This window comes from Primulina eburnea, chromosome 13 (genome assembly GCF_022965805.1).
Source record: "Primulina eburnea isolate SZY01 chromosome 13, ASM2296580v1, whole genome shotgun sequence".
In the NCBI taxonomy this organism is placed as follows: Eukaryota; Viridiplantae; Streptophyta; class Magnoliopsida; order Lamiales; family Gesneriaceae; genus Primulina; species Primulina eburnea.
The window spans coordinates 17,409,232-17,420,902 of record NC_133113.1 but is presented as its reverse complement, the minus strand read 5'-3'; positions in this window follow the sequence as shown (position 1 = coordinate 17,420,902).

The following is an 11,671-nucleotide window of genomic DNA, read 5'->3' as shown; positions in this document are numbered from 1 at the left end:
TCTACATAGGTGGCAATTTCTCAATTATAGCCGTCACTTGGAATGGTTCATTGATATCCATCCCTTCTGTCAATAAGTCATGAATAATAATTTGATTTTCTTGTACCTGACTTATTACAGATTTGGAGTCCACTATTTTGAAGTCCAGAAATTTGACAACAATGAACTTCTTAATGCCTGCGTCTTCTGTTTTGTATTTCTTTTCCAAAGAATCCCAAAGTTCCTTGGCAGTGTTAACAGAACAGTAGACACTGTATAGTGTGTCATCGAGTCCACTGAGTATGTAGTTTCTGCAGAGGAAGCCACTGTGATTCCAAGCGTCACGTGCAGATCTTCGTTGTGTGTCTGTGTCATTTGCAACAATGACAAGGGGTCCTCGCTGCCAACGTTTGAAGTCATCACCAAAAAATTTGGTTGGCTTTTTGCCGTGAGCGGGAGCAGCAGCAACTGGAGCGAATGATGTAGTAGACATATCCAGAATAACAAAAACAAAAAAATTTCGTCTTGTGATTGTGATAACTCTGGATGTCTTGAACTAGTACAAAACATAGCATCAAATAACAGCAAGTTGAGGCAAGGAATTTCCTTTCTCCGCAAGACGAAGTTGCCTGTATAAAGTGCTATACGTTGCAGGCAATCATCCCCAAGATACAATGACTTCAAATCGAGAGTTTACAGCACTTCAAAATCTCGAAACTAGCGAACAATATTATGCAATAACTTTGCAGCAAGATGGCATGAAAACTCGAACCCTTTAAATGATGGATGAGAGGACTATTTATAAATGATCATCAGATGCGTAGAAGAGACACGTCTTTCCAGACCGGATGTGTAGAACTCGTAACTTAGAGTACGTATAAGCCATGCATAATTCTAGTATTTTAAATGATATTTATTGCATTAGTATTTAAATGATTTTTTTTCCTTAAGTTAATTATTTCATGCAGCAGTTGATTTTTATCATTTCAGTTAATCCAGTGATGCCGGACTGGAGTTGGAGTTTAGAGATAAAATTTAAGATTCAGAAAATATTTCCAGAATTTATTTTAGCTAGCAAGTAAGTTCATTTAAGTTAAAAATGAGGTTTGAGGATTTAATTCAAGTTACTTGAGGTGAGTAAAAAATAAGTTCATTTAAGTTCCATAATTAGGGGATTAATTCACTAAAATATTTAAGGGATAGGTAAGGCTCTTAAGGTATTAAAATTTATTAACTAGACAATATTTCCCCTCCATTTATAAGTAAAATTTCGGCCACCCCACTTAGTGAGACAACAAGTCTATGCCAACTCACCTTTGACCCTTTCATTGCCACGTCTCTTAACTTGATAATCTTTTCATTTATTAATCACCCTTAATTAATTAATATTAGAGCATAATCAACCTACATCTAGCATGTAAAAAATCGGTCACCTCTTTTCCCCCCCAAGAAGATTTGATAGCAAACCAAATTCAAAATTCAAAAGAGAGGAAACTTGGTCATACCATTTGAATTCCTTTATTAGTGGATCTCCCTCACTCTCCTAACCATCACCTCCCCTCACCCATGACCGAAATTCAGAGTCATTTCAGAGTAGAAAATCGTGACCCTCATAGCTAGAAAGAGGAGAGAAAAATCGAGAGCTAGCAAGGTAGAATAGAAAGCGCTCCACCTCCTCCGCGCCGGATCGTCTCGTTCTTTCGTTTTTCATTCAAACGAAACCAGGCATGCATGTATTCTCCTTGACTGTTCAATCAAGTCCTAATATCATTTATTTTCATTACATGATCATGATTTGTTAAGCAAAAACCGAAGTATGGCAAGAAATTTTAGAAATTACACATGCAGATTTTCGGCCCCTTTTTCTTCAAGCTTCACGATCTTCTTTGGTGTTGTGGTTTCAGGTATTGGCTCGAATCCAGGCTCACTATGCTACATCTAGACACATACTAGGGTGTGTCAAGACCATGTTGTTCCATTCAAACAAGCCCCATGCAGATAGAATTCGAAAATGACAGCAACTCACCACCTTTGCCATATTGAGTTTCGAAAATCTGTTGTTGCTATCCAAGGAAATGGATCTGATCATGGCTGCCCTAGGGGCCTATAGCCATGGTTAGATCACTTCCCTAGCATGTCTAAGATGTGACTAAGTCGCCCTTTTGGTGGATTGGTCCATGGTGAATCGGTTTTTAAATTAAACAACAAGAACAGCCCCTTCGCCCCTTTCGAATTCAGCAAGTGTAACATTTGGTTTGGTGGAATGGTGTGTATCTTGGTTGGCCTATGGCCCTTAGCCACGGTTCATATCATACCTCTGGATGTCTAGATCGTGCCATGGTCAATCAAATGGTCACTGGAACGACACGAGATATCAAACGAAGCAAGACACCACACGTATGCAAGGGTGTTCTCGGTTGGAGCTTTCGGTTGTCTGCTGGTGTGATGCGAATTATGGCTGGCCTAGGGCCCTCAGCCATGGTTCAAATCATTCCTTGGGATGTTGGTAAGAGGTTTTGGTCGGTGGTTCAAGCCCCAATGGCCATTAGCCTCGCAAACGACGCAAAGAAACCAAAGCACAGTTGCTGTATTTTTGGACAGCAACTTGCTGTGACGGTTCAGTGGCTTGTTCGAGTTCTCGGTTGGCTTTTAGCTTATGGCCTTGGACTGGACCGTGCCTCATTGAGTTGGAAAGGTCATGTTTTTGACCGTTTGTCATTCGGATCATTTTTGAGGTCGTACGAGAATTTACGGTGCGATGTGCCAAATTGACTCTCGAAAGAGCGTTTCATGTTTTTTGGCCTCCATTCACCTAGATTTCGGCCCTCACCATTGTAGGAGTATTATTTTATCATTTTAGGCGTATTTTAATCATGACTACATGATGGTTCAGTGTTGGTTCAGGTTGGTTCGGAGTCATGATTAAATACGAAGTCGGTAGGCGTAATTGTCACATTTTTGAAGGTTATTGCATAGTTTGGTCCCATAAATCTATTGCATATTTTTCATGGCATATTTAGGTTGCAGCGAGCCTGGGAGAGATCCAATCCAATCAGTAAAATGGGTACATGATATTTGATTCAGTTATTTAATTATATTACGTGCAAAAATACAAATTTTGAGATTTATGCGATATTGCTTGTGGTCACTTTACTATCAGTATTAAATCCGGTCCCCAGTATCGTCCGGTCACCAGTTACCGGTTAGTTCAGTTGTTTCACCCAGTACTGTGGCAGTAGTCTGATCAGACGTAAATCTGATCCCCAGTATCGGTCCGGTCCCCAGTATCGGTCAGCTCAGTTCAGTTCATTTCAGGGACCACTTGCGTAGACCATAATCTCACCAGAAAATTATTACAAGCTATTTCAGTACAGGGCTCCAAGGAGCAAACATTTTTACTATGATTTTTAAGTTCAGTTGTGCAAGTATTATAATTGCTCATGACAAGTTATTTTCACGTATGCCTCATGACATGATATTTTTATCCCATGCAAGTTTTACTATATTATTTACTCGTTATTTACGATATATGCATGTTGAGTCTTCAGACTCACTAGACTTGATTGTTGTAGGTACTGATGATGTCGGGATCGGGATCGAGGGCGAGGACCAGTGAGCTAGCTTGGGTCGGCAATAGTGGCACCCGAGGACCTCAGTTTCAGCACTTGTCATTTTTTTTATTCTCAAATATTTTATCAGTTGTTGAATACTTTAACTTGTTATTTTGGCAAGTAATAATTTCTTCCGCTGCTATTTGAACGTTAAACATTTTATCAGTTTTTGGTATGAATGAGACACTCCATTTATTTTAAAAAGAAAAACTTTAAATTTCCCGCAAATTTTCAAAGTAAGGATTTTTAGGCCTTTATAGGATGCGTAGAAGAGTCAAAACTCTAGTCAAGGGACACATTGTTTGGTGCAAAAGCATCCAAGAGCAGACGCTAAGATTACCAAGAGAAGCAGATGTTTTTTCAGAAACAACGCTGTGCGCGTAACCGAGCGAGAACACGCTTGGCCGCGCACATCGTTCTGTCTGCGCGTACAGCAAGGCGCGTGTGCCCGCGCGAGAAGCTTTGTGGCCGTGCGCCTTGTTATGTTCGATGACTCCGAATCAAGCAACAAGCGCACCTCCGCGCAAGATGTGGCACACCCGCACACCTAGCTCTGTCCAATGCATCAAGATGTGCGTACTGTAGTGCGTTCTGGGTGCATGTGCTACTGACAATATTATCCAAATAAATTTTGTCCCAAAAGATTAACTTTTGTCAAAGACCGCACTGCATCGGGCCGAGCTGAGCGCGCACGTGTGTTTCACCAATACATAGCCTATTAACGTCTTCCTCCTTCTAAAAACTTCTGGTACTCCTTGGAGTCCAAACCCTTAGTTAAACTTGGAGCTTATTAGGGAGACTCCATTTGTCTATTTACTCAAAGGGGGACAAGCCACATCTCATTTCTCTTTTTCCTCCACAAATCCTCACTCTACCTCTTCTTTCCTCTTCATTTATCCAACAATTTTCATAATTCAATCCCAAAGAACAAGGATTTTGTTCTTGTCACCATGCACACGTGCTGATAATTTCTTTATTCTTTTGTTTGTGAATAAAACAAGAAGCGAAAATAATATAGTTGAGGATGTCGAACTTGTTAGGAATCCTCGATGGATCACGCTTAAAGCTATAATACTACTGCTGCTTGGAACCACAACTGCAGCCGCATTCACCAACCCTCTGGTGGATGCTGTCAACAATTTCTCTAATGCCACAAAGATTCCTACATTTTCATCTCATTGCTCTGCCTCTGGCTACGAATTCCATCGAGGCCATATCTGCAATTGTATAGATTTTTCTTCGTGATTTCAATGACAGTACTTATTTCGAGCTAAATCGAAAAAATGTATTATGTTTCCTTAGTTATGCGGGGCCGTTTCAATGAAAAATATAATGTGCAAGTTATGTAAGGGGTTTAGCATGGAACTTCACCTCGGAAGTTTTGGTTATCTTGGTGGTGTGCATTGTGATGGGATTGTTTGCGAGCACTCGCACCACTTTCCCCCTTTGGACTTGTTTCTTGGCCTTTTCATTGTATCCATTTTCCTTGGCACTTGTGTATGTTTTTGATTATGTCTTTCACTGGTCCTAGATGCTGCCCATGGTTAAAATCTTATTCCAATGTTTTGTTTTATAATATTTTTAGTCAGATAACTTGCTAGTCAGATAACTTGCATTAACAGAAAACATGTATGTATGTAGAAAAATTTTAGTCCATTAATGTGAATGAATTTAAATCGACTATTTATTGTCCAATGGTCAATGAATAGCATGAATACAAACAAACATTACTTCTATTTGTTGCACAATATATCAAATGATATAGTACATAAATATTTTGGCAAGAAAACTAGCGAAAAGTATAGTGAAGAAAACAGTAGAGAAAAACTTAAAATAAAGCAAACCGGGGCCTGTATGAAATACAGTGTCCTTAAAACAGATTCTTCCCTCTAGTATGTGCTTCGAGGATGTACTTGGACATCTGTTTCCCAGGATACAGCAGAACAACTAGCAGTAACCTAGCACGAGGCACCACTACAGCGAACTGAAAACGTACATTTACTTTATCACTGAGATTTAACGGAGGCCAAATGGAAAGATAACAATATGAAATGGAAAAAAGTGCTTGAAAGAGATTAGATTTTCATATATTTGAAATGAGGAAATGAACACACTATTTATAAGCCTCAAAATGCACACAAAGAGTCATGCAAGATTAATTAACTCAATTAATCTTCTCATTAACTCAAGAATATGAAGAGCCAAAACTCTTCAATTAAGAATGTGGAAAGTCAAAAGACACTTTTACAAAATAATGAGCCACAACTAACTTCAATTAACTCAAGAATATGGAAAGCCAAAAGACACTCCCAGATTCACGAGACATAATTTTTATTCAAACTCTAAATTCGATTCAAATTTCCTATAATCCCCCACATGAATGAAAATTGATACAAATCTTGGAGACAAAGTTCTACATTTGAATCCTGCATAATATATGTAGTTGTTAACCTTTGAACATTCCCTTATGAAGTATATTTGCTTACTAGCTGACCAATAGACATGATGCATTTGAACAGTTTTGCCGTTTATGTAAATGAAGATATACTTCACAAAAGACTCTCTCTGATACTATTTAGTTCTCATGATTGTGTTCGTTTTGGCCATGAACACACATCTGGTTCTGCGAGAGGGCCTAGAATTGAGCCTTAAAATTCCTTCGAAGCGGCCCATTTGTCTCTCACATAGGTGATTCTATGTTATTCTCATCAAAATCATTAAAAGCCGTATGCTTATCCTCAACATTCACTGTTTCATAATAGGAATGGGCTAGCGATAACCCTACAGTGATATACCAAATCAGTGTGATTAGTTTGTACCATTGAACCTAGTTCTTCGGATTTCCAGTCAGCGTAGGTTGGGTTTTCCTTCACACCAATTTATTCTATAGGATTGAGCCCCATTCCCCTTGACATTTTCGCAACTAACTCTCTGTTTAATCCTTTGGTTAGCGGATCCGTTATATTACCCTTTGACTTTACATAGTCAACAGAGATAACTCCAGTTGAGAGTAGTTGTCTAATGGTATTGTGTCTACGACGTATATGACTAGACTTACCATTCTACATTTTATTTTGTGCCCTTCCAATCGCAGATTGGCTATCACAATGTATGCATATAGCCGGCACTGGTTTTTCCCATCATGGAACATCTTCTAAGAAGTGATGCAGCCATTCAGCCTCCTCATCACACTTTTCAAGAGCTATAAACTCAGATTCCATCGTGGATCTGGCTATTATAGTTTGTTTAGAAGATTTCCACGCAATTGCTGCACCTTCTAAAGTGAATACAAATCCACTTGTCGATTTTGAGTCTTCATATCAGATATCCAATTTGCATCACTGTATCATTTAATATCAGCAGGATATCTAGTATAGTGCAGCCCATGATCACGGGTGTGCCTTAAGTATCTTAGCAATCTGATAATATCTTTCCAATGTTCAACTCCTGGATTACTCGTGGATCTACTCAATTTGCTATTGCATAAGCTATGTATGGTCTTGTACAACTCATTAAGTACATCAGACTTCCCATGACTCGAGAGTATTTTAATTGATATATACTATCACCTCGATTCTTTGATAGATGCTGAATGGTATCTATCGAGGTTTTAGCCAATGCATAGTCATCTTTATTGAATTTCTCAAATATTTTGTCCACATAATGTGACTGACTTAGAACTAAGCCTTCGATGTTCTATGAATTTTAATTCCAAGAATCACATCGGCTAAGCCCAAATCTTTCATGTCAAATCTTGAATTTAATAACTTCTTTGTGGATTTAATCATCTTATCGTAAAGACATAAAATGACATATCTATTTTCAGTATTCATTTTTTAATACTCATTATGTGATTTTTTGACGACATGGCTACTGATTCGAATGACTCGAATGTGCCGAAAGTTAGTCCCTAATTATGAAAGTCATTGTTGTCGATGTGCAAGCCATGCTGATACACCGAAGAAATTCGATGGCTCAAGTTTCAAAAGAAAGCAACTAAAGATGTTAATCTATCTTACCGTATTGATTCTAGCAAGGTTTCTCACCAAGGATGCTCCCAAACTAGCTGTGGTTGATGGAGATGTGTAGAGAGCTAGTGCTATTGATGCATGTCACCATTCATATTTCTTGTGTAGAAAATGAATGGTGTGCAAACACGTGGTGGAAATAAATAATTCATTATTTTTGTTGACGATAGCACAAAGTTTTGTTATGTGTATCTTCTTAAAAGTAAAGATGGAGCAATTGAAAAATTTGTCCACTACAAAAGTGAAGTTGAAAACCAACTTAGCAAGAGAATTAAGGTGCTAAGAATTGATCGTGTAGGTGAATATGAATCATCATTTACCGAGTTTTGTGCTCAACATGGTATCAAACACGAAAGAACTGTAACTTATTCTCCTCAGCAAAATGACATTGCAAAGAGAAGAAGCGCATTTTGAAAGAAATGATGAATGCATTGTTCACTATAAGAAAAATGATTTTCCGTAGCACGTCATCAACAGCACGCATTTTGAAAGAAATGATGAACCCATATGTGCGCTATTAATAGTGTTGCACTTGATACTATTAACGGCGTGCGTTAAAAGCACGCTGCAGATATTACTATCGACGGCGTGCATTCAAAGCACGCTGCGGATACTAACTTGATACTATTAACGGCGTGCATTAAAAGTACGCTGCGGATATTACTATGGACGGCGTACATTAAAAGCACGCTGCGGATAGTAACTTGATACTATTCACGGCGTGCATTAAAAGCACGCTGCGGATAATACTATTGACGGCGTGTATTAAAAGCACGCTGCGGATATTAAATCATTTTTTTGAAAAAACTTATCGACGGTTTCAAAAAAACCGTCGCTAATGTAAAAAGTGCGATGATTTTAAAGCCACATTGAGCGACGGTTTACCGGAATCTGTCGCTGATATACCATCGGCGACGGTTACTACTAACCGTCGCTAATAAACAAACATCGGCGACGGTTTTTTATAACACCGTCGCTAAAAAAATCGCAAGTAACACCGTCGCTAATGTAAAAAGTGCGACGATTTTAAAGCCACATTTAGCGACGGTTTACCGGAATCTGTCGCCGATTTACCCTCGGCGACGGTTAATAGTAACCATCGCTAATAAAAAAACATTGGCGACGGTTTGTTATAACACCGTCGCTAAAAAAATCGCAAATTCAGTATTTCGATCCGAGCTCCGTTCCATTTTCCTCCACACCACTTCACCACACTTAAAATTTTCTTTACTTATACAATTTTAGTTTCGATTTAGATATGTGTTTTTGTTTCAATTTTTCGTTATTTTTTTAATTGTTAATTATAATTATTATAGTTGTATTGTAGTTTTTATAAAAAATTACTAAATTATAAAAATAATTTTTTTTTTTATTTTTACGCAAAATGTAGCGACGGTTTAAGAACCGTCGCAAACTATTACAGTGTACATTGCACACTGCAGAAAGTTGTATGAACAGCGTTCACATACACGCCGTTGATAGAAGTATTAATAGCGTGCACATGCACGCCGCAGATAATCTTGAACTTTTAACAGCTTCCAACTTTGCGCGCTGCGGAAAGCCGTTTTTGTTGTAGTGGTTATTAAGTTCTGGTTTACCACAGAACATGTTGGGGGGAAGCTGTTCTAACAAAAAATTACCTTTTAAATAAGGTGTTTCGAAAGAAGCAAGATAAAAGTTCATATGATTTATAGAAAGGTAGAAATCTTTAGATAAATAGAGCTTCGACCTCTTTAAAACCAAACTCCTTAGATAGTCAAAGTTCTCATGAAGACCAATGGGCTTTAAGACCTACCATCAACATCTAGTATGCGAAAAGCTCTATCACATCATGTTTTCATATGTATTTCATAATTATTATGACTTAATTATCTATATTATGGATCTTTATAAGACAAAATTTTAGCTTAATTTCTTCATGAAAAACATGGACCCAAATATAATTTAATATGAACAAGTTCTTCATTTGCATAAAAAAATTAACATAATCTTTAATTGTATGCAATATAAGAAAATAAATCACAATTTTTGATATATATTATCCAAATAATTTAAACATGTAAAATATCCATGAATTTGGAAAAATAATATCTCCAACGATAAAAAATTTAAATAATCGAAATTTTAAAATATTATACATGCCAAACAATCCCTAAAATTTCGAAATTAAATACCCTTAGCCCTAAATCCGATTTGCAACGCTGCGACCTTCTTCGATGAAATCACTGGCCGTCGACCATATCTCGTAATGGCTAACCAATTTTTGACCATTCCATGCACCCGAGAAATTCCTGCAAGTGGCTGGAAAATCGAAAAATCATCCCAAAATCGCGCAAAACCAACGATCTGATTATTCCAAATTCCGACAAGATTACGCGATTTAGGTCATTTGTTAGTGTCATCGTGATGGGAACATCTTGACGATGCTTTCCCTTCCATAGCTGCTCCATGAATGGTCGGAGATTGCTTTTTTGTCTCGTTTAAAATTAGATTTGGATGATCCAGTAATTGAGACTATCGAGACAATTAAAATGGGTTTACTTGTTCTTGTTCTGTTCTATATATAGACACTAGACACTATACTGATATATTATAAGTGTATTGTAATTCATTTTCCTAATAAAGAAGAGGAAACATCACTTATTTTTAATGCCCAAACCATGATATGAAAAAAGTCAATAAAGCATTCTGGGCCAATTTGGAAAGAAAATTGCTGCATAATCTGAAGATGTGGTTCTCCGGCCTCCTCCTTATCTTAATACTTCGTCCAGTGGTGCAGTTTTGGTCGCCTTGACGTATGCTATCAGCCGGAGCTGGATTTCGTGTGGGGACGATTTTGTTAATTTGAAAACTAAGGTTTTTTTTTCTCTTTTTGGTTTAATTTTGAAAATTGTACAAAAAAAAGGATTTTTCAAAAAAAAAATTGCTTATTTGTATCAAGGAAAAAGTGAAACTTGCTCTGACACTAAATGTAAGAAATTTATTCATGTTTTAAACTTAATAACATGTTACTCAAACGCAAAAAAATAAAACAAATATTATATTCATCCATTAAATATGAAGAATGCCTTGAATACCTCCTTTGAATTTCTTCAAGTTCTTTGAGAGTATTCTAAGTACTCCAATCTCACAATTGATGGTGTTGTGTAACTTCGGTGTGTATGCTTAGGGACCTGAAACGCCACTATTTATATATATTCTCTAGCCATCATAAAGAAAGTCGAGATTTGGCGAATCTTGATGAAGTTCATTCGGAACATGGTAAATAAATCTCAAGAGATTTACCATATTAATGCAAAATATTTTTTATTTTCATTCATTTGAATATGAGACGTATGTCATATTTATCTTAATAAAATATTTTAATCATAATCAAATAATTTTATGGAGTTAAATAAAATAATCTTACACTTAGATCATGCTTCCGATATGGCTAGTTATTGCTTCTCAATAATGAACCTTTTAATAGTCATATGAACTTGCGACTCAAAGATGAAATGACCTTGACTCTTAAATCCAGAGGCGGATGTATAGGAGGGCTATACTGGGCTGTAGCCCAGCCTTTTTTTTTATATTTAAGTTAAAATTTCAGCCCACCCATCAATGGCCCAGCCCAGCAATAGATTCTCCTAATTTTCACGCCGTCTTCACAAAATTTGGGATTCTTTTTTGTTGGCCAATAACCGTAGTTTCTCATTTTCTTGTTCTTCCTAAATCCTAAGATTCGGTCCATCTTCCTAAGATACAAGTTAGCATATTATATTTTTCTTAATGCCTTCTTGCATTCTGTATTTTATTTTTTAATGTAATTCATAAATTACTTTTCCAAAAATTTAATAATTTTCTTTTTTATTTTAATTTTTTTAAAACCCCTCAACTTAGTCATTCCATGAAATGCTATTTGAATTATAAAGATAGTCTCTGCGACTGTTATGGTCGAATAAGCTTGAAGCAGGTATAAAAAAATTGGAACGAGCAGCTTTATTAACGAGAAAGAAAAGAGAAGAATATGTGATGAAAATGAATAGGAAACACGACTTTCACAATAATGGG